Source organism: Bos taurus, chromosome 26, assembly GCF_002263795.3.
Source record: "Bos taurus isolate L1 Dominette 01449 registration number 42190680 breed Hereford chromosome 26, ARS-UCD2.0, whole genome shotgun sequence".
NCBI classification, from domain to species: domain Eukaryota; kingdom Metazoa; phylum Chordata; class Mammalia; order Artiodactyla; family Bovidae; genus Bos; species Bos taurus.
In genome coordinates, this window is record NC_037353.1 from 19,733,466 (window position 1) to 19,757,419 (window position 23,954).

Genomic DNA, 23,954 nt, shown 5'->3' on the forward strand with positions numbered 1-23,954 from the left:
TATAGGTTGAAAATCCCTGATGCTCTAAGCAATTAAAATTCTCCACAGCTAAAAATCCATCAGTTATTCTCTTGGATTAAAGCATTATCTGTCATATTTCCCACAGTTGATATACAATCACCACTTGTAGGGTTAATTAACATACACATCTCTGGTACCTATCCGTAATGATATTCACACTCCAATATATAAACCTCCATTGTAGAAAGCATGCTAAATGTAGATTCCCTTGCTCTGGGTGGAGCTCTTGAACCTACATTTTTAATCAGCATCCCAGGTGATGTAATTTGTGACTAGATTCAAATCCTTGAGAAATCACTGCTGCTGCTGCTGCTAAGTCGCTTCAGTCGTGTCCGACTCTGTGCGACCCCATAGACGGCAGCCCACCAGACTCCCCCGTCCCTGGGATTCTCCAGGCAAGAAAACTGGAGTGGGTTGCCATTTCCTTCTCCAATGGATGAAAGTGAAAAGTGAAAAGTGAAAAGTAAGTCGCTCAGTCGTGTCCAACTCTCAGCGACCCCATGGACTGCAGCCTACCAGGCTCCTCAGTCCACAGGATTTTCCAGGCAAAAGTACTGGAGTGGGGTGCCATCGCCTTCTCCATGAGAAATCACTGGATCACTGTAAATTATTAGGTACTTTGCTTATACAAAACAGATAAACAAAACCCCACTAGGTCCCTAGTGACAAAAATCAAGCACTCAAAATATGGTCAACCAGCAAAGACAGTTGGCACTGGCTTGCCAACACTGGTTTCCAATGGTTGTATAAACCTCTAGATAGATCCCTCTATTTCTCTCTTCCTATTCTAAATAGCTTCCTTCTTTGTGAACTTTTAACTGACTGTGCCCACAATGATTTACAGTAATATAGTTATGAATCCAGAAACAGTCCAAGCTGTATCACCCACTCTAATTTAAACTGACTTCATAAAAATGGAATTTGGACTTCTAAGTAAACACACATGACTGAGTGGATACTAGGAATCCCCTTTCCAATCTTATACATATAGAAATGCTGCACAAATAAAGCAAAGAATATAAGCTAAACTTTTCTGAAATGAAGAAAAATCTCTAAATAGATATAAATAGGGATTCAAAATCAGAATAGTAAGTAGAATCAAGAGAACCTGAATTAAGCATAGGCCACAAGAAAGGGGACTGGGGGCTATAACTTACATCAGAAAACTCAGAGGAATGTTCCATACACGAAACAGGACATTTTGTGAAGACCCTGTTTGTATCTTTTTCTCTTTCTAAGATCTAATCTCTTGTCTTTTCTTATTGACTAGCTGGGATATTTTACACATCCTGTATGCAATCCTTCTGTTGTAACTATATGGCCAATACCATCTCTCAGTTTGTGAGTTGCCTTTCCACTGGCATGCTGCAGTCCATGGGGTTGCAAAGATTTGGACATGACTGACTGAGTCAACTGACTGAACTGAATGGTGTCTTTTAAAAAATTTAATGAAAAGAGATTGTTCATTGAAACGAAGTTCAGTTAATCAATCTTTTTATCAGAGTTAGTGATTTTTATATCTTAAGACATCTTTGTCTTCAGGTCATGAGAATACACTGTTTTCTTCTAAAGCTTTGTTTTATCTTTCTGTAATCTATTTAATCAACATTTCTGGTGTGAGATATGAATCAAGAAAAAATTTTAAAACCAGCCAAAAAAAAAAAAAAGACTTCACCTTCAAAAGAGCAATATTACTTACATTTGACTTCTCAACACAAACTATAGAAGATAGAAGATAATGAAATGAGAGTTCTTTCAATGGCTAATTTTGTTTTTTCTTGGTACAACTATGATTTATCTAGGTGTGGTTTTCTTTGTACGTATCCTTATAACAATTTGCTGAGCTTCTTCTATAAATGCTTTTCAACTGAGCCAAAATTGTGTAACATAAAATTAACCATTTTAAAGTTTATAATTCAGTGGCATTTAGCCCAGTCATAATGTTGTACAACCATCATCAGTATCTAGTTCCAAAACATTTTCACCTGAATACGAAACCCCATATCCATTAGGCAGTCAATCCTCATTCTGCTCTACCACCATCCCCTGCTACTGCTGCTGCTGCTGCTAAGTCCTTCAGTCGTGTCTGGCTCTGTGCGTCCTCATAGACCCCCGTCCCTGGGATTCTCCAGGCAAGAATACTGGAGTGGGTTGCCATTTTCCTTCTCCAATGCATGAAAGTGAAAAGTGAAAGTGAAGCCGATCAGTCGTGTCCGACTCTTCGCGACCCCATGGACTACAGCCTACCAGGCTCCTCCGTCCATGGGATTTTCCAGGCAAGAGTACTGGAGTGGGGTGCCATAGCCTTCTCCACCCACCACCCGCTGGGAACCACTAATCTTTCTGTTCCTATGGATATAATATTCTGGGCATTCCATATAAATGGAACCACTTGATATGTGGTCCTTTGTGATTGGCTTCTTTCACTTAGCATAATGTTTTCAAAGTTTATCCATGTCATGTCATGTACCAGTATTTATCCCATGAATAGATATACCACATTTTGTTTATGTATTCAAAAGGTAGACTTCTTTTACCTTTTATAAATATTGCTGTTATGAACATTCATGGAAAAGTACTTGCTTTTAAGAATACCTGCTTGCGATTTTAAAAATACCTATTATCAGTTCTTTGGAATATATAACTCTAAGAAGAGCTGAGTCAGATATTAATTCTAACTTTTTAAACATGTGAGCTTCTTCAATTTGTGGCATTTTCTTGGTCATTATGTTTTCAAAAATTGCTTCTGTTGCATTCTCTCCTCTTATTTTGGCACTCCAGAAAAAAAAGTCAACAGTAGAAGTTGACTGTATCCCACATATTCCATATACTCACTTTCAGCATTGTTTTTATTTTTTCCTGTGCTTCATTTTGGATATTTCCTATTAACTTGTCTGTAAGTTGATTAATCCTTTTTCTTTTTTTTTTTTTGCTATATCTTGTCTGTTGTTGCACACATCCAAAGAGTTGTTAACTTCAGATACCTTTGCACTTGCGATTGTCCATTTGATTTTTGTAAAATGGGTTCCAATTTTTTTTTAAATCCTGTCTTTAACCTTTATTCATATTTTCTATACTTTCCTGAACATGTTGATCAGAATTATTTCAAGTTCCATCTGACAACACAAATGCCAGAATCACATGAGTGCACACATGCACATGTCTGTGAGTGTGTTTCTTCTCTCTTAGCTTCTCTCTTAGCTTTTTTGGCTGGCTTCATAATTTTCAAGTGGATATTGGACATTGCAAATTAAAAGCTGTAAAGGCTATGGACAATTTGCCATTTTCAAAGACAGTTATGTTCACTTTTAGAAAGAACAGAGAATACTAGCAGATCATCTTGATCCTATTAAAGTTTAGTTTAAGGCTTTGGTAGGTTTGGTCTTTTTGGATTAACCCTTACCCCTAAGATACTGTTCTTACTTCCAGGGCGTGGTCATTACTCCCAGGGTATAAACCATTGGAAAAGACCCTGATGCTAGGAAAGACTGAAAGCATGAGGAGAAGGGGATGACAGAGGATGAGATGGTTGGATGGCATCACCGACTCAATGGACATGAGTTTGACCAAGCTCTGGGAGTTGGTGATGGACAGGGAAGCCTGCAGTCCATGCAGCTGCAAAGAGTCATTCACGACTGAGCGACTGAACTGAACTGATAAGGCTTTCAGAGTCTGAGACTCTCAACCAGGCTTATCTCCTGCCTATTGACGGGACTTGAGCTCTAATCTGTTTCTCTACTATTTTATGTGGCTGCTGAAATTTTTGTTTAGTTGTCCAGCCTCTCAACTATGGTTTTTTGCTTCATTTCTAGGGATCTCAACACTTATACATATAGCTGAGGAGTTGGCCAGTCACTTGTGGAGAATTTGTATCATATTTTGGGATTCCTTCTTTGTGGTTTGTTTTTCTCCGGGATTTTGCCCATTAATACCACAACCACTTTGGCAGGCCCATATTCTATTTCCCCAGCCCCAAAGAATGCTGTTTCTGTTTAAACTCTATTCCTCTAGGTAATACTCTGGAAAATACCTTAGGGAGAAATTTAGGGATGATGGTGATAGGGAGTTCACTTCATAGATTTACCTTTTTTCAAGTCCTAGCCTCTCTAATGGAGAAGGAAATGGCAACCCACTCCAGTACTCTTGCCTGGAAAATCCCATGGATGGAGGAGCCTGGTAGGCTGCAGTCCATGGGGTCGTGAAGAGTCGGACACGACTGAGTGACTTCACTTTCACTTTCATGCATTGGAGAAGGAAATGGCAACCCACTCCAGTGTTCTTGCCTGGAGAATCCCAGAGATGGGGGGGCCTGGTGGGCTGCCATCTATGGGGTCTCACAGAGTCGGACACGACTGAAGTGACTTAGCAGCAGCAGCAGCAGCAGCCTCTCTAAGTCTCTGTGTTGACTATACTCCAATGCCTTTGAGAAGTTATTTTATTATTTGACCACCTTTTTGATTTGTTTTTGATGGGAGGGTCAGTCCAATACAAACTATTCTCTCATGACCAGACCAGAAGCTCTCTACAAACCGGTTTAACAAAACCTTTAAAGAACAAATAATCCCTACATTAAATTGTGGTAAAAGAATATATTGTTTCAAAGAATAAAGAACAAAAACTACTCAAATCATTTTATGATGGTAGAACTCTGATTCTAAATGTGGTAAAGAATAGAACAAGAAAATAAAATCATAGAATCATTTCCTTTATGAACATAGAAACAAAAATCTTAACGTATTAGCAAATAGAAGCTAGCAACGTATTAAAAAAAATTCCCATCTAGATAGGGTTTATCCTATAAATAGAAAAATGATTCAATGTCAAAAAAATTGTTCATGTAATACACAATCTTAAGGTGCTAAAGGAGAGAAATCACATAATCATCTCAGTGGATACAAAAAAGAGTTAGATAAAATTTGACACTTTCCATTACTTAAAAAGTAATATTCAAAAATAATAATCAATTATACTCCAATAAAAATCTTTTCTAAAAAAGAAAAACAACTCAAGAGGAATACAAAAGCAAGCTTAAAAGACCAAAAAGAAAGAATACTCCATACACAGGCTAAGTTACTGGTGATTTTTCATACATACATTTTATTAAAGAAATATGAACTTTATACTTGTCTCATATTTACACAAAGGGAAAATAATTTAAAAAATAAAGTAATGCTAATTTACTTATGTGAAAACCTAGTCGTATTAAAATTACATGTCTGACTAAATGCAAATGCTGAAAGGATATGGCACCAAAAATAAGTAGATTAAAGTTCATCAAAAGGCATTTCCTCAACATTTAAAAATAAATATTTTAAATATTCCTATATTTAGTAGAAAGTTTTGTCATTTCAACCTTTTCCAAATGACTCTCCCAAAAGATAATCACTCATTATCCTTTGATCATGGCAAAGGTTCTTTTGATCTGTCTTATTTATTCAAAGACATTAAACTCTACTCCTTGATAAGCCAAATAAAAAAACAGAAATAATTTTAAAATAATAAAACAATTCTTTAACAGAGATAAGATCTTCTTAAACTGATAAAGGCTATCAACCAAAAACCCAGAAAATATATCATACTGTATGGTGAAAATTAAGTTATTCCCACTCAAGTCAAGAAAAAACAAGGATACATTCTATCACCCTCACTATTTAACAGCATACTGAAGATCCTAACAAGTTAAAAAAAAAATAGACAAAACCCACAAAGAAAATCAAAACAAAAGTACATCGCTATTAGAAAGAAAGAAACCAATTGATCATAATTTGTAAGCAATACAATGATCTATAGAAAAGCTCAATGGCTCAATGGGTAAAGAATCTGCCTGCAGTGCAGGAGACACATGGGTTCAATCCTTGGGTCAGGAAGATCCCCTGGAAAAGGAAATGGCAACCTACTCCAGTATTCTTGTCTGGAAAATCCTATGGACATAGGAGCCTGGTGGGCTACAGTCCATGGTGTCACGAAGAGTCGGACACCACTTAGTGACTAAAACAAACAAAACAAAAATAAACTATAGAAAATAACTGAAAACCAGAGAGGAAATTTAACATGATAATAACTTTAAAAATTAACATATGAAACCTATAGCATTCCCAAATACTGCTGTTGCGTCCCTTCAGTCGTGTCCGACTCTGTGCAACCCCATAGATGGCAGCCCACCAGGCTCCCCCGTCCCTGGGATTCTCCAGGCAAGAACACTGGAGTGGGTTGCCATTTCCTTCTCCAATGCATGAAAGTGAAAAGTGAAAGTGAAGTCACTCAGTCGTGTCCAACTCTTAGCGACCCCATGGACTACAGCCTACCAGGCTCCTCCGCCTATGAGATTTTCCAGGCAAGAGTACTGGAGTGGGGTGCCATCGCCTTCTCCGTCCCAAATACTAAAAACAACTAATTAAAAGACATAGTGAAAATAATGACATTCACAACTGTAGCAAACCTGTAAGATCCTTAGGAACAAATTTATCCCAATGTGTAGGAACTATATGAAGAAAACTATAAGATCAGAGTTTTAGTTTACATCTAAAAATAAAAATATATTCCAGATGGAATTAGGCCTAAGTATCAAAAAAAAAAAAAAAAAGCTTTAAAACTGGAGCTTCCCAGGTAGTACAGCAGTAAAGAATACACCTGCCAGTGCAGGAGATGCAAGAGTGTTTTTGATCCCTGGGTCAGGAAGATTACCCTGGAGGAGAAAAGGGCAACCCACTCCAGTATTCTTGCCTGGAAAATTCCATGGATATTGAAGCCTGGAACAATCCATGGTCTTGTAAATGACTGAGCATGTATGTCATGTCATTAAAAAAAATTTTTTTTAACTCTAAAAAATAAATGGAGAATATCTTTATGATTTTATAATAGGAAATGTTTTTTATTATACTGTATAGGAGAGAAAATAAATGAAATAAATTTATATTTAACAGTATACACAGATCTTAAAAACATGTTGAACAAAGAAATTTATTGAACATGTAGTGTTATCACCCTATACTTATGTAATTCTATATAATTTTCAATTATATAATTCACATAAATGTTTAAAGTATATAAAGCAATACAATAGATAAAGATTCCCATGGCTTTAGTAAAACTATAAAACCTATTGACAGAATGCATGCTAGGAAGTAATGGGACAAGGTAGAGGAATAGGTAAACCTCAATTTTATATCTGTAATATTTTGTTTTATATAAAAATGTCATAAGCAAAACCTAAAAATACTAAAACTTATTAATTACGAGTGTGGAGAAATGAATGTTTTTACATAATTCTTTCTGCAACCATTTTTGACTTCTCATAAAACAAATCAGAAAGAAGATTCTACAAATGGTTCTTTTGAAATCACCCTCTCACTTCAGGAAAAGAGGCAGTAAAGAGCTTCCTCTGAAAAAAATTTCAACACAAATTTTTTCTTAAAGATAAAGAAAACACACAAAACCCAGGCCAAAGAGAAATTGAAACTTTCCAGGAAAACGAGTTCATTTCTAGAGATGGAAAGGAGAGCTGACAAAGGATGTCAAGAATATTAGCATTTTCCTCCCTGGGACTTATGTGTGCCAACTTCACTGAGTACTTGTGAGGCTCTAATGGGCTAAAAACAGGAAAGTTATGAGTCTTTGTTCAATTAAAATTTGGTTGCAGCATCATTAAAACTAAGCTGTTCCACCTGCTACTAATTTCATTCTTGGCTACTAGGCTGGTTATTTATTTGTTTGTCTGAATGAAGAGAGGAAAGTGCTGCTGGTAAGGCAGATCAAACTGAAGTATACAGCAAAGAAAAGAATACTCTCTTGTTAATGAAATAGAACTGATCCTGGAGTGGTTCTCAGCACAATCAACTCACTGCAAATTTACTTTCTAAATCTGATGACAATTTGAGCACAGAATTGCACAAATAACTGGGATTTCTGTTTTCCTTTTTCCATTTGTGCTGGGTAGTTTTCTTACTTTAGAACTGGAAGGGTCTACACGGTTTTAAGGACTGTCTCATTTGCAGACTTGGAAACTGAGACCCAGAGAGGTGAAATCATTGGTCTAAGATCATACAACTCATTACAGGGTCTCCTTCCAACGCCTCTGAAAATAATTCCACGTTCTACTTCTAAAATTATTCCATCCCTATTAAAAAGGCAGCTTTTAAAAAGCTCCCTTGACACATAATAGCCTTTCTTGGCCACAGAAAAGACCTTGGCAAAGGGCTGACATGTGAGCCCATTTGAACAGGGGAGGTAATTCCTGGCATCAGCTGGATGTCTGGACTTCAGCTTCCCCATAATGTCCCTTATAAACTCAGGGTGAGATTCCAGAGATTGAAGAAGATATGGCTGCTTTCTGCTTCCTTTATGTGGGATGGTGGTGCAGTGCCAGGAACAAAACGGCTTCATCGTCATGTTAGTGGATGCACCTGAAGCAATTTACCCTCCACAACAAATCCATCTCTTCCATATATATGGAACCCCTTGTGTTTGCCAAATACATTTTCATCTATAATTTCATTGGAGCCTCAAACCCTGCCTGACACAAGTAAGTCAAATCTTGTTTTCTAATTTTCCAGAGGAGAAAGTTGAAACACAAAAAGGGAGTATGCTAAATTGGTACCACAGGTCAAGGCTCATAGCCCCAGGCCCACCTTGAATCTGAGCTACTAGTCATTCCTTGGCCCCTCCTTGCCCTGCCACACACAGCCTTCCTTCCAGGTTGGATTAAGCCTGGCAGATACAGACTAACCAGCACTGGTGCTCCCCCAGAGAATCACAAGCCTTCCTGAGGACTGAGAAGTTGGGGATTCAGGAGAAGGGAGCAGGGCATGATTATTTTTTTCAAAAAGAATGCATAAGCAAAGTCCCCAGAGGCAGCATGATAAAACTTGAACTATTGGTCTCAAAGGATTCTAATCTAGGAGGACAACATGTAGTCTGGTGGTTTCCAAATCTCTATTTCATTAGAATCACCTGAGCTTGCTTTTTATTTAATTTTTGTTTTTGAATATGCAATAGATTCACAAGTTTAAAAAATCAATAGGAAAAAAGAGTATATAGGAATGTAATGAAAAGTCTCTTTTTCATCTCTATGTCCTAGTGACCCTATTCTTCTTGGAGGCAAAAAATGTTATAAATGATTTTAAGCATGTATAAATAAAGCATATTATTTCCTCCCATGCTGCTGCTGCTGCTGCTAAGTTTCGTCAGTCGTGTCCGACTCTGTGCGACCACATAGATGGCAGCCCAACAGGCTCCTCAGTCCCTGGGATTCGCCAGGCAAGAACACTGGAGTGGGTTGCCATTTCCTTCTCCAATGCATGAAAGTGAAAAGTGAAAGTACCCCCTATCTATACATACATTTTGACACAAAAGGTAATATTCTATACATATCATTCTTGACTTTTCCTTTTTCAACTAGATGATATATTTTAGAGACTGCATCATATTAGTGCACAAAGAGCTTCTTCTTTAAGCTGCGTGTATGCATGCTAAGTCGCTTCAGTTGTGTCTGATTCTTTGTGACCCTATGGATTGTAGCCTGCCAGGCTTCTCTGTCCAAGGGATTCTCCAGGTAAGAATACTGGAGTGAGTTGCCATGCCCTCCTCCAGGGGATCTTCCTGACCCAGGGATCGAACCTGCATTTCCTGCATTGCAGCCAGATTCTTTACTGCTGAGCCACTATGGAAGTCACTTAAGCTGCATAGTATCTTTTATGAGCATATAAAATGATTTTTATTTAACCACTTTCCTCTTTACAAAGCATTATGTTGTTTTCAATCTTTTGCTATTACAAAATTACAGTAAATAATCTTACGCATGTCTAAAAGGACTGAGTTGTAGTCTAAATTTTAATGCTGTGTAGCCTTATGGCCTTGAGCAATTCAGTTAGGATTTTGACCTTTTAGAAAGGAAAATAATCTTAATGACCATTTGCTCTAGCATTTCCCCAAAGCATGTGCATGCAACACTAGTCCCAAAGGATGTGCACCCTGAAAATTAGTAGCACACACTAGAATCTGAGACCACAGTGAATACACATTAATTAATCCAGGGTTTCACAAATTTATTTCATAATGGGGTCATTTTTTTCAGAGTCTGTGATGGTTAATTTTATGTATCTACTTGGAGAGTAATCCTGGATGAAATTAACATTTAAATCAATGAACTTTCAGTAAGCAAATTGCCCTCCATAAAGTGAGTGGGCCTCATCCAGTCAGTTGAAGAGCTAATAGACCAAAAAGACTGGCTTCCCTGAATGAGACAGCAAAAGGCAGTCCAGCAGATGCCTTTGGAGTTCCCCATCAGCTCTCCTGAGTCTTGACCTTGGCAGCCAACTCTGCAGTTTTGAACTTGCCAGTCTCCATAATCACAAGCCAATTCCTTACAATAAATCTCTTTTTGTATCTATACACAGGTCCTGTTGGTTCTGTTTCTCTGGAAAGCCTGATTAATACAGGAACCAACCATTGACGTTCCTTAAAATACACTTTGGAAAAAGAGAGTCTAGTCTAACCTCTTCTTGTTTTAGAGCTATGGAATTGGAAAGGCTCAAGGTTGTATGTTCAGCATCTAACACATGCTTAAATAGTACAGCACAATAAATACTATTTGGTTTGTTTTAAACAGTGATCTGGTGAGGAAGGTAATACAAAGTTCTAAAATAAATTTCAAAATATCTAAAGAAAGTAAAGATGAAGTAACTAAAACAGGGTATGATGAGTTGTCAAAAAACTGTCCCATGTTGAATATGAGAGTTTAGAGATAGATAAAAGTCACTTAAAATTTATAGAGGAGGTGAAATCTAATATGGGTCACAAAGAATGAACAGATTCAATGGCAGAGGTGTGAGAGTTAGACATTCCAAGAGTCAAGAAAACAGAAGGCATGGTGTGGGCACACTGATTAGGGCTTCAGTCCTTAGCAAGATTCCTTCAGTTCTCTCATTCAACAATTCATTATGGAGGATCTACTACTTGGTATTAATACCAAGCAGTATTCTAGGTACTGGGAATATAGCATTAAATATGATATAGCATTAAATATAGCATTAAATATGATAGACAATGCCTCTACTCTCATGGAATTTGCATTCTAGAAGAGTGAGAAAAAATAAAAATAAAATAATAAATGTATTAGACTGGGAATAAATGCTATGAAGAAAAAGATAAAGCAGGAAAAAGGTGATACATGAAGTATTGGACTGAGGGAAATTGTGCCTTTTTACAAAAGGTGGCCAGGGAAGGCCACTCTCATTAGAGGTCATTGGAACAGAATACTGAAATGAGAGAGTCATGAGGATTTTGGAGGAAGATGACTGTAGGCAAAGGGAAAAGCAAATGAAAAGATCAAAGATGGGAGCGTGGCTGTCCTGTTCAAGGAAGTAGAGTTGACAGCAGGCAGGAGGATGGCAGCAGGAGATGAATTCAGGGACGCGGTTAATGTAGGTCCTTATAGTCCAACCTAAAGACTTTGGTTATTTTTCTAAGACAGATGAAGAGATATTGCAGGATTCTGAGCAGAGGAATGATAATATCACTCTAGATGCTTGTTTAAATAGGCTATATGTGGGAGCAAAGAGATCAGTTAGGAGGCTATTGCAATAATCTGGTTAAGAAATGAAAGCTGTTTTAAATATTGATGGTAGTAGTTAAAATGGTTAGAAGTGTTTTGACTCTGGATACATTTTGAAGGTAGAACTAGCAGAATTTGTTGATGAATTGTCTGATGATAATATAGAGCCAAGAGGGAGGAGGGAAACTCCACACAAGGAGGGAAACATACTGGGTTCTGGTTCCTCTTTGACTCTTATTTGTCCCACCTACGGAATGGGGTCACTAAGTTCTTTCTTGGAGTTAGGGGGCCAAGTCAAATGATCTCATGAAGTGCCTTCAGTTGTAAAATCTATAAATTTGGCTAATCTAGGTCTCAAAATTAGTGTACGTAATTATCTACTCTTGTATTATTCATTTAGTTTGATGTAAAGAACTATATTGTAAGTATCTTGAAGGCAGAGGCCTTGTATAATATCCTTACATATCATCCAGTGTTTACCGACTGATTGAAAATAACTAATCCTCAAATAATAAGCCGAGATGAATTGTACGCTGCATTGTTTGTTAATGAATTTTGTAATTCTTCATCCTCCACTACTTTTTTTACTTTTCTTATGAATCTTTAAATTTAGTGCATAATAACAAGCCCCAGTTGCAAAGATCAAGAAAGGAAGGGCAAAAAAGAAGGAAACTCCAATTTAATGGTTGCTATTTTGAGGTAGGAGATTACTTAAGAAAGACTTAGAAGTCTGACATGGGAGCTCAACTCTAAAGGAGAGGTAAGCTTTTGTAAGACAGAGAAGGGAAAGAAAGGCATTCCAGGAAGAAGAAATAGCACTAGCATGGAAGTGCATACTATGGAAGAAGAACCATTATCTCAATTGGAAAATAGCATGCCCAGGGGTGAGGGAGGCAGAAGAATGGAGAAGGATAAAACTGGAATGATAAATCACATCCAGATTATGATAAACCCAACATGTCATTCTAAAATGTTGAGATTACCAAGGAGAAAATGGGAAGTTACAGGGAGACCAGTTAGTTAGCTGAATATTGACAGTCTAGGTGAGACAAAATAGGGAATGGCAAACCACTACAGTATTCTTGCCTGGAAAATTCAATGGACAGAGGAGCCTGGTGGGCTACAGTCCATGGAGTTGCAAAGCTGGACATGACTGAGCAACTAACACACACAATGGTCTTTATTATAATCAAAAGGAACTTTGTTGAATAGAATTTAAATAACTGAATGCTAATAACAACTCTATTTTCTTTAAAAATACTGACATGCCAGGGTATTTAATTTGTAAAATTAAGGTAGAAAGGCATTAATTAATTCAACAGTATCCGATCTACATTGTTTGCTGAGAAATCAATCAATATGCAGTGATAATGATAGCAAAATTGCTGTAACTGACTACCTGGAGAAGAATATTTTCCATGATTTATGCAAAATAGTTACTGCTTTCCTACAGGGATGGCTGGTTTACATAAATTTTGTTTACAAGATGATATCAAAGTCATAAAATTGTAAAAGGCAGCCAAAGTGGTTATTTGTGAAAAGCTTAGAGATATGTAGGAATTTCTTTACAGTGAAAGAGAATTTGCATTGACTAGAGAATGAGAGAGAAAGGGGAGTCTAGGTCTAGAAGGAGTAAGAAACAAGGGAAAAAAGAATGAGAATATGGGAGAAGTCAGGAGATGAGACAAAGAAAATGAAAGGGGTCAGGACTGAGAGATAATTAGAGAGGACTTAATAGAAACTAAACATTGGTCTTACATAAAGAAGGATCTCTGTGTAACTGGGGGACAGATGCTGGTTATGCAAACACCCAACCAACCAAAAATTAGACTGAGCTTTAAATCCTGAGCAAATTAAGTGAAGCCCTCTGAGCCTTGCGTTCCTCATCATTATACCTCAGGGTATAATACTACCAACCATCCATGGTTGTTATGAGGATTAAATTAGATGAAACATATAAAGTACAAGGCATATAATCAGTATGTGACACATATAACTATTTCACCAGGGAGAAGGCATGGGCTAGTTTTGTAGTAAAAATGACTTGGGAAAGATTAATCTGAGAATGGGGAATTTTAGTATTTGACATTTTGGAAGCAGAGAAGAATCACACTGAATTCACACTGTTCATTTCTTAGTCCTTCATGCCCCTTACTGTATCAGGTTAGATAATTATTTGATAATCTTCACAACAAAATTTAGCATTTTCATGAAAATTTTTAAACAGAGCAAGAAAAGTCTAAAAATGATTATAAGGAGACAGGACTAGCTACATACTTTGTGGGATCCAGTACAAAACGAAAATGCAAGACCCCTTGTTAAAAACAAAGAATTTCAGGACATTGACGATAAAACATTAATCTAAGTACAGAGCCCTTCTAAGCATGGAGCCCTATGTGAAACTGTACAGGTCACATAGCCACATAGCCAGCCTTGCATGTCATAAACCATGTTTATGGTTTAAAATTTATAAGGAATAAAATTCATGTATCAAGTTTCTTAAAAGTACAAACAGCGTTTTGCAGTGAGTGTTCTAGGAACATGTCAATTAACTGAGAAGTTTCTTGGGTCTTGAGAAACGTTAGAGAGAGGAGCTACTTACAGTGCTAACTGGCCCTGAAGAGCTAGCTGATGGCCAATGGACATGAGAAGGGTAGGGGCTAGTTTTCTGCCTCCTTGATGTTTCACATTTTAATTAAATTACCACTTGAAGAAAGTAACCCACTGATTTTATTTTTAATGCCCTTCTAGGACACGTAAAACTATTATTCTGGACCACCTGTAACTGGAGGCGTGTGCATTTACAACTGATTTGAGGTATTAATCTCTCCCCAAACCCAACATCTCCTAATGTGCATACTAAAGGCAGGCTCAGCCTTGAGAAAACTGATCATCTTTAAGGAATAAGTCTGTTTTCAGCACTTTTAGTTTTCATCTCCCTTCAAATGTCCTCCTGGTGAGTGTTGAAAAAAGAAAAGCATCTTCTAAAAAGAAGCATCATAAATGATCATTTTCCTCTCTTTGTTCCTGTTCCTCTGTACCTTTATCTTCTTCTATTTCATTGCCTTATATATTAATATCCAAATTAAATATAACACCTAATCATAAAGTACCATATTATATCACCACAACATGGATTAGACCAATTTTGTTTCCAATCTATTATTAGATGCTCAATTTATCTCTTTGGGCAAAATGTTAAAAAGCAGCACTGGTATCATTCTAACAGAAATTGTTGGAAATTCTGACAGTTTTTTGTCTTGTTTCTATTAAGAATAGAACTGTATCTAGAACTAAAATGGAACTTGGAGATGACTCCACTTAAGCATCAGTTCCAACTGATGAACTGCAACATGGGACTGACCAGAAGAAGCACACAGTCTGTTATATAGCAGGTATTTAATAAATATGTGCCAGATGAGTAAAGAAATGAAGAAAACATGAGGTTCTAGAAATCTAGGTTCTGGTAAAGGCTTTGCTATTAACTAAATATATTAATTGATGAATTATTATATTGTAACAAAGATACATTTATTACATTATATAACTTTTCTCAACCTCTTTTTCATCATCTGCAAAGTTGAATAATAATATTGTTTTGACCAAAACAAAGTTCTAAGTACTCTTTAATACATGTGCTATAACATAATTTTATTAATTAAATACCAATATAACTTTGGCAAGAAGGTTGAAAAATTTAGAAGTGCAGTATTTAAGGCTATTCTTTTCTAGAGGGCCTGAAATCCCTTCTGTTATCTAATACTGTGATCCTGAAACTTTCATATTTTATCCTCAGGGGAAAGTTGGGATATATTGCAGAATAGACCTTAAGTGTCTTCCCACAGCACTGTGAAGGGTGTTCTTCAGGAATCTTCGTGTGTGTTTTTCAGTGTGATCAGGGAAGATATCTATCAGGGAAGATATCTAAGAAGCAACCTTGTAATGATTGTTCCATTACCCCTAATTGAAACAGATTCAGATCCAACATTGTTGACTATTTCCAATTTACAAGGGTCTGTGCTTGACCCAGATAATCACAATGGTGTGATCACTCACCTAGAGCCAGACATCCTGGAATGTGAAGTCAAGTGGGCCTTAGAGAGCATCACTACGAACAAAGCTAGTGGAGGTGATGGAATTCCAGAAATCCTGAAAGACGATGCTGTGAAAGTGCTGCACTCAATATGCCAGCAAATTTGGAAAACTCAGCAGTGGCCACAGGACTGGAAAAGGTCAGTTTTCATTCCAATCCCAAAGAAAGGCAATGCCAAAGAATGCTCAAACTTTTGCCCTCATCTCACATGCTAGTAAAGTAATGCTCAAAATTCTCCAAGCCAGGCTTCAGCAATACGTGAACCGTCAACTTCCAGATGTTCAAGCTGGTTTTAGAAAAGGCAGAGGTATCAGAGATCAAATTGCCAACATCCACTGGATCATGGAAAAAGCAAGAGAGTTCCAGAAAAACATCTATTTCTGCTTTATTGACTATGCCAAAGCCTTTGACTGTGTGGATCACAAGAAACTGTGGAAAATTTTTCAAGAGATGGGAATACCAGACCACCTGACCTGCCTCTTGAGAAACCTACATGCAGGTCAGGAAGCAACAGTTGGAACTGGACATGGAACAACAGACTGGTTCCAAATAGGAAAAGGAGTATGTCAAGGCTGTATATTGTCATTCTGCTTATTTAACTTATATGCAGAGTACATCATGAGAAATGCTGGTCTGGAGGAAGCACAAGCTGGAATCAAGATTGCCAGGAGCAATATCAATAATCTCAGATATGCAGATGACACCACCCTTATGGCAGAAAGTGAAGAGGAATTAAAAAGCCTCTTGTTGAAAGTGAAAAAGGAGAGTGAAAAAGTTGGCTGAAAGCTCAACATTCAGAAAACTAAGATCCTGGCATCTGGTCCCATCACTTCATGGCAAATAGATGGGGAAACAGCAGGAAACAGCATCAGACTTTATTTTTTGGGCTCCAAAATCACTGCACTTGGTGATTGCAGCCATGAAATTAAAAGACGCTTACTCCTTGGAAGGAATGTTATGACCTGGATAGTATATTGGAAAGCAGAGATATTACTTTGCCAACCAAATTCCGTCTAGTCAAGGTTATGGTTTCCTGTGGTCATGTATGGATGTGAGAGTTGGACTGTGAAGAAAGCTGAGCGCCGAAGTATTGATGCTTTTGAACTGTGGTGTTGGAGAAGACTCTTGAGAGTCCCTTGGACTGCAAGGAGATCCAACTAGTCCATCCTAAAGGAGATCAGTCCTGGGTGCTCATTGGAAGGATTGATGCTAAAGCTGAAACTCCAGTACTTAGGCCACCTCATGCGAAGAGTTGACTCATTGGAAAAGACTCTGATGCTGGGAGGGATCGGGGGCAGGAGGAGAAGGGGACGACAGAGGATGAGATGGCTGGATGGCATCACCAACTCGATGGACATGAGTTTGAGTGAACTCCGGGAGTTGGTGATGGACAGGGAGGCTTGGCATGCTGTGATTCATGGGGTCACAAAGAGTTAGACACGACTGAGCGACTGAACTGAACTGAACTGTGCTTGATATTAGTTGAACCACATGAAATTGCCTTTCTTGTGGGCCAAAAATTATTGACTATTGTCAATTTTATTTGGTTCAACCTTATACTTTAACATATGTCACTTCTTTTTCTTGCACAATAATTCTATGAGGAAGATATTACCTTCATTTTATGAAGAAATCAAGACTCAGAAAATGAACTGACTTGCCTAAGGCCCTACAACTTTTGAATAGCAGATTATAGATAGAAGGCTAAGATCTCTGTTTCCCAAGTCGAATGGAATTTCTTCCATACTACAAAACCATATATAAATTAAAATGATAGTATTTAGTAATAAAAGTGGGCAGGGGCTGGAAAGACAAGAGACTCCAAAGACATTGACAAGTAGCAAAGATGAAATAAAATGACAATTACATATAAAAAGATATCAGTTTCCTTCTTCCTGGAGACACTAGAATTATAGCTCTAATTATGTATGTGCCTTGGGCAGAGACCAAGGAGGCAAGCAACAGAGACCATGTGAATTGAGGGTTCCCAGGAGACAGAAAGTGATCATGATCTGAGTAAATGGAGGTAGACAGAGCACTGAATGGAGAGGAAAGAAAGGGATGAGACTAGGGTAGATGGCATCCAGAGGATTTTCCTGTCTCTCTGCTAAACTTGCACACAGCGTATCTCTAGAAGTGCAGAAGCTCAATCACAGAAGCAAGACAGCAGAAAGCAATCGCTAATTATAGATAATGCAAAATGATGCTGTGCCAGAATAATCAGCAGCTTTTTGCAGTCTGTTCACTAAATATCTGTTATATATGGGTTGTGCATTATTTTATGTTAATTAAAACTCTTACTACGATTGTAAAATGTTTGTCCTTATAGATGTTCCCAGAAGTTCTGGGCAGGAATACATGCCTACCAGCAACATTCCATGAATCTATAAGGGAGGAATTCATAGAAATTGTATGGATCATGAGATTATACAAACATTTCACTGCCTGCTTTTCTCTCACATCCAAATTCTGGCAAATATATTTCCAGGAAAAATAAAGTAAGATAAAAATAAAATGTCTCAGACATTTATGTGTCTTTTTTGCGTATCATGTCCATTTCTCTGCATAGTGCTTTAATAAACGCTGCTGCTGCGTCGCTTTAGTCGTGTCCGACTCTGTGCAACCCCATAGACGGCAGCGCACCAGGCTTCCCGTCCCTGGGATTCTCCAGGCAAAAACACTGGAGTGAGTTGCCATTTCCTTCTCCAGTGCATGAAAGTGAAAAGTGAAAGTGAAGTCACTCAGTTGTGTCCTACTCTTAGCGACCCCATGGACTGCAGCCTACCAGGCTCCTCTGTCCATGGGATTTTCCAGGCAAGAGTACTAGAGTGGGGTGGATTAATAAACACTAATCATAAACAAAACATGGAGTGAAGTGATGGAGGGGAGACTAAGATTTCTTTCTTCTGGTTCCCACAACCCCTTTCTGCCTCTTCTTATACAATAATAATTTATATTGAGATTGTTGGGACTTTATGTGTTCTACTTCAAAGACATTTTAAAAGAAGACTTGAGGGTATGAGAGTTAGTAGTATGATGGGAAGAAGGCTGCTGCTGCTGCTGCTGCTAAGTTGCTTTAGTCGTGTCTGACTCTGTGTGACCCCATAGACAGCAGCCCACCGGGCTCCGTCGTCCCTGGGATTCTCCAAGCAAGAATACTGGAGTGGGTTGCTATTTCCTTCTCCAATGCATGAAAGTGAAAAGTGAAAGGGAAGTCTCTCAGTCATGTCCGACTCTTAGTGACCCCCTGGACTGCAGCCCACCAGGCTCCTCCGTCCATGGGATTTTCCAGGCAAAAGTACTGGAGTGGGGTGCCATTGTCTTCTCTGAGGAAGAAGGCTGCTCAAACCTAATTCTTAACACAGGGTATTTGAATTCCTTTAGGTCCATCGATGGGCTTCAGGGGATCCATAAACACCTTGAAATCACACGTAAAATTGTATGTGCGTGGGTGTATTTTTGCATACACATACATTTTTCTAAGAAAACCAACAACTTTCATTACAATTATAAAAGGATTGATTACCTTAAAAGTGTCTTAAACTCAAAGAAACAGCATGTAGTTCTGGCTTCTTGTGGTTAACTGTGTAAGAATCTGGGGGTCTTTCCTGGGGTTTTGACCTGGAGGTCTTTCCTGGGTTTTGAGTCCTTCCAGTCCATAGTCTGCTCACTCAGTAAGTTGGTTTTCTCAAGCACTGAAAGAACGCTGCTGTTGGTGACACTGATGATACTGCCCTGCTGGAACAGAGGCTTTTTATGCTCTCCTTATGGTAAAACTTGGCTCTTCATGAGATAACGTTCCCCATGCTGCAGGGAAATCACCAGCCCTTCACTTAGGGCATGCCAAATACTCAATAAGGAAGGGCATTTTCCAAACAAGCTGGCCAACTTCCTCTTTGCCCCCCTCCCAGTCTGTTAGGCTAACCCCAAATTTACAAAATTACCCACACAGAACAGGAAATGCAAATGTCAAAGTGCTCATAATACTTGACCACATTTTTCATGTGATTCACATTAAAGCGTCTTATGTAAAAGTTGAACAAGCATTGAAAATCTATGTTAATTACACACAATATAAATGAATTTTTTCAAATGATAGAAAATTTGAATTCCTTGAATTTTAGGCCAAGTTTAGAACTTTAACAGAAATGTTTGTTGGTGGTGGTTCTTTTGTTACTCTTTTGATTCCTTTTATTTATACAAAATGAAGTGGGAAGAGAGAAAAAAAGAGGGGGGTGGAAATTACAGGAAACAGCTATCCACCTCCGCACTAAAATACCAGCAGAAAACCACAGTTATGCTGCCATCTAACAACAATATATTCTGTTTAGGAAACTCCCTGATTCCAGAAACAGCCGTGTAACTCTAGACAATAATGAAATTACATCCTGCACATGCTCAAAATCATCCTCCCTAGCTTCTAATGACATAATTTTTTTTTTCTCTTTGCTTACTTGAATTCTCTGAGATTTTGTTCCTTAGAAAGAAGCCCAACTATGACATTTAGAGAATGTTGTGGTGGGGGGCACTGGCCTGGTAATATAAATATATCCTTCAGTTTCAGCTGCCATAAATTTGGGAGCTGGGATCATTTCTTATCAGAAAAGAGAAAACAGCCAATTTTCTTAAGGAGAACAAATGTCTGTTGGGGTAAATGATTCATGCAGAACCTTCAGCCTTTCTTCTTGTGACAGTAGCTGGGCTCACTTTCAATTTATCAAGAGACCAGTCATTTCTAAACTTCTTTGGAGGAAAGATTTAAGCAGCTCTTTAAATCACACAAATGCATTCAATTTACTTTGCAAACCTTCAAACTGGGTCTTGCCTAACTTGTCCAAGAAAAAGGTAAATACTAAATAATAGTAACAACCATCACTTCTGTGCTGAGATCAAGTTTGCAAGGTGTTGCTCACAAAAATCATCGGCGAGGAGAAACTGAAATTTGGAGATGACTTTGAATATCTGTACGATTTTCCCAGATACCATCAGGTGTGATTTATTCTTGGAAATCAGAGTTCTGATAATGGTAAATACAACAGTGGTTCTATGGGAGCCTCGGATCCAGGCACCTGTGAGATTGCCATGTCCTGTAATCCTAGAACCCAAACTCCCAAAAGATATAATCAACACTCCATGTAATCTGAGGAACACAATCAAACAGACGTGCTCACTGCACGAAGTAAGCCTGAAAGTCAAACATCCACACGGAGGTAATAACAGCATTCAAAGTGATCAAATGACACCAGAGACAAATGTATCAAGTTGTTGTGGCAACTGGTCCAAAGTGTGGTCCAGCTGTTCCCAGTCTGTTTTCCCAACATCAGAGGCGACTGACTCAAGGCAAACCATATAAATACCTCCTTGCTCATCAAAAAAGACATTCCCTGACTCGTTCGCCAGATTGTTCATCTCCTCAGGCTATGGTCTGCCTTTCTCCATTTGCTCTTGTCTTCTGCTCATCAGAACAGGATTTGGGGAGAATCCTGCCAACAATTACACTTGGGTTTCCTAATTCAACAGAGAGGCAGCTTACCTCTTAAGAGCCGGAGAGCGTGTGACTCATCCGCCCACAGCCACACACAAACTCAATTATCATCTTCTAGGCTTGCTTCTATGGACCAGTTGTTTATCTCAGACTGTCTAGGCAGAGGCTTTCAAAGTAGGTTCAAATAGAAGCTAATTTACTTTTTTCTGTATAAAATAGACTATGAAATATACCTATTAAAAAGAACTCGTGAGGGAAAGAATGTAGTAGAAAGAGTTTGGACTCTATGGAGAGACTTCAGTTAATTCCTGCATCACCCTTTACTTGTGGTGTTTAGACAAGTTACCTGCTCTCTCGGAAGCTTACTCTCCTCATCTGAGAAGGATGGTGCTAATGCTATGTGTCTCATCAGGGCAGTAATTCTCAGACTTCAGTGTGGCTGTGCAACACCTGGGGTTCTTATTACAATACAGATCTGACTCAGTGGGCTTCCCAGGTGGCACAGTGCTAAAGAATCCTCCTGCCAATGCAGGAGACATGAGATGGGCATTCAATCCCTGGGTGTGAATGATCCCCTGGAATAGGAAGTGGTATTCTTGCCTAGAAAATTCCAGTGACAGAGGAGCTTGGCGGGCTACAGTCCATGGGGACACAAAGAGTCAGACACGACTGAGTGATAGAGCATGCAAGTTTTCTGAGTCAAGAGCTGGTCTGGGGTGGGGCCCAAGAGTCTGCATTTCTAACATCTCCCAGGTCGTGCTTATGCTGCTGGTTTGGACCACAGTTTGAACAAAAAGGTAGTCAGGGTTTTCAAGGATTTAATACAACAATATCTGGTGTATTAAACATTGGCAGATGGAAGGTTTTCAGTTAGTACTCATCTGTTCAATTTTCATCATCCTTACCCCACACAATATATTATATAAAACACTATGTATAGAGAGCTCTGATTCCTCTGAGGATTTGAGAGTTTGAGACAGCCAAAATCAAATTCTAATAACATTAACATCTCACATTCTTTTCTTCTAAAAAAGAAAAGAGATATGGAAAGGAAAAATGGTTAGATTGGTTGGGAATACTGGTAAGTCCTCCATAGAAAATGGTTATGCTTTTCACCATATGGACCTTTCAGACAGTAACCACTGAGAGACTGATAAAGCAACTGAATACTTGGGGAAAATGGTTACAGCTACCATTTGGCTTCAGTTTACACTTTTTGCATGATTTTTGCCAAGGAAGGAAATTGTTCAAAGACAATAAATACATTTTTTCATCTCATAGTAGTATGTATAAAAGTCAAGACTATGTAGGGAGGAAAACAGCAGTTTCAAAGAGGCACCATTTCCATTCATGTACTATGCCGATCAGTCTGAAAGATTCTACAACATATTGATATTTAGAAATCTGACTTCCATAAAAATGATAAATAATAATTGTAACCAAAACATATTAAACACTCATGATTTTAAGTGTTGAAGGCTTTATACATGCATTATTTCACTTATCCTCACAATAATTCTACATGGTGGGAATGAATATGATACCTAAGATCCATTCCCATCTTGGAACCTTTGATCTAATTTCTCCTTTGCCTACAACACACTTCCTCAGGGTATTAGCTTGGCTAATTTCCTCAACTTTTTTACATCTTTGGTCAAATCTCACCTTCTCATAGATCACTCTGTTTAATACTGCAGTTGGCCTCCTCCCTACAGTACTTCCTTTATTTCAACTTTTGACTTTTTATAACATAAATTTTGTTATATTTATTGTTTATTGCCTTTCTACCTACCCATCTTTTCTACCTTCCAACCAATCCCTATTTCCCTGCCAGAATCTAAGCTCCATAAGGACAGGGATTTTTGTATGTTTTGTTTACTGATCTATCTCAAGAACCTGAAACAGTGTTTGGCACAGAGTAAAAAAATTTTTTTAATGAGTACTTATTTTACAGAAAAACTGAGACAGTGCAGTCAAATGACTTGTACAAGATAATTAAGCATTAGAGTCAGGACCTGGCACAACGATAGAGGGGTGATCTTAGAATTTCAAGCTTAGTAAGTCCCCACATGCAGCCATTTAACATCCATACAGGTAGCAGTTACCCTTGATATAATGTACATCCTGTGCTTGGGCAGCTTTAATGAATGGCAGATGTTATTATCTATGTGTAAGCCCTAGATTGGCATTTCTCAAACTTTCCCTCCTTAGGCAGAGGAGACCCCTATGAGAACCTGGAGATAATGCCACATTTAGCCTTCTTTCTGGTTTTATGTATATGTATGTGCTCTGATCAAGGAGATCAAATAGTCAATCCTAAAGGAAATCAATCCTGAATATTCAATGGAAGGACTGATGCTGAAGCTGAAGCTCCAGTACCTTGGCCACCTGATGCAAAGAGCCAACTCATTAGAAAAGACCCTGATGCTGGGAAAGATTGAAGGCAGGAGAAGAGGGTGACAGACGATGAGATGGTTGAATGGCATCACTGACTCAATGGCCATGAGTTTGAGCAAACTCCAGGAGATAGTGGAGGACAGGGAAGCCTGGCGTGCTGCAGTCCACGGGATCACAGTCGGACACGACTGAGTGACTGAACTGAACTTACAAATGAAGACACTGAGGCTCAATGAGGTACTGAGCAACTTGCCCAAGGTCACACAGACAGTAGGTGCTAAGGACCTGAACTCAGTCTGTTAGGCAGCAAACCCACGCTCTGAAACACTTCTGTAAAGAACTTAACACAGAGTTTGACACCAGAAAAGGCCCAATTAAATAAAATACATCCTTACAGGTGTGTGTGT

General features: G+C 38.3%; 1 protein-coding gene and 1 long non-coding RNA gene across 10 annotated transcripts in view; one reads left to right on the forward strand and one right to left on the reverse strand.

Annotated features, from left to right (window-relative positions):
* The window catches only part of LOC132343945 (uncharacterized), a 30,960-nt gene extending 15,869 nt beyond the window's left edge, over positions 1-15,091 (forward strand). Inside the window, exons 2-3 of the long non-coding RNA XR_009492974.1 lie at positions 14,324-14,389; positions 14,847-15,091. This is a non-coding gene — a long non-coding RNA (uncharacterized lncRNA). The remainder of the gene's footprint in view (positions 1-14,323; positions 14,390-14,846) is intronic.
* The window catches only part of HPSE2 (heparanase 2 (inactive)), a 720,379-nt gene that overhangs the window by 195,761 nt on the left and 500,664 nt on the right, over positions 1-23,954 (reverse strand). The gene's annotated exons all lie outside the window — the stretch shown is intronic.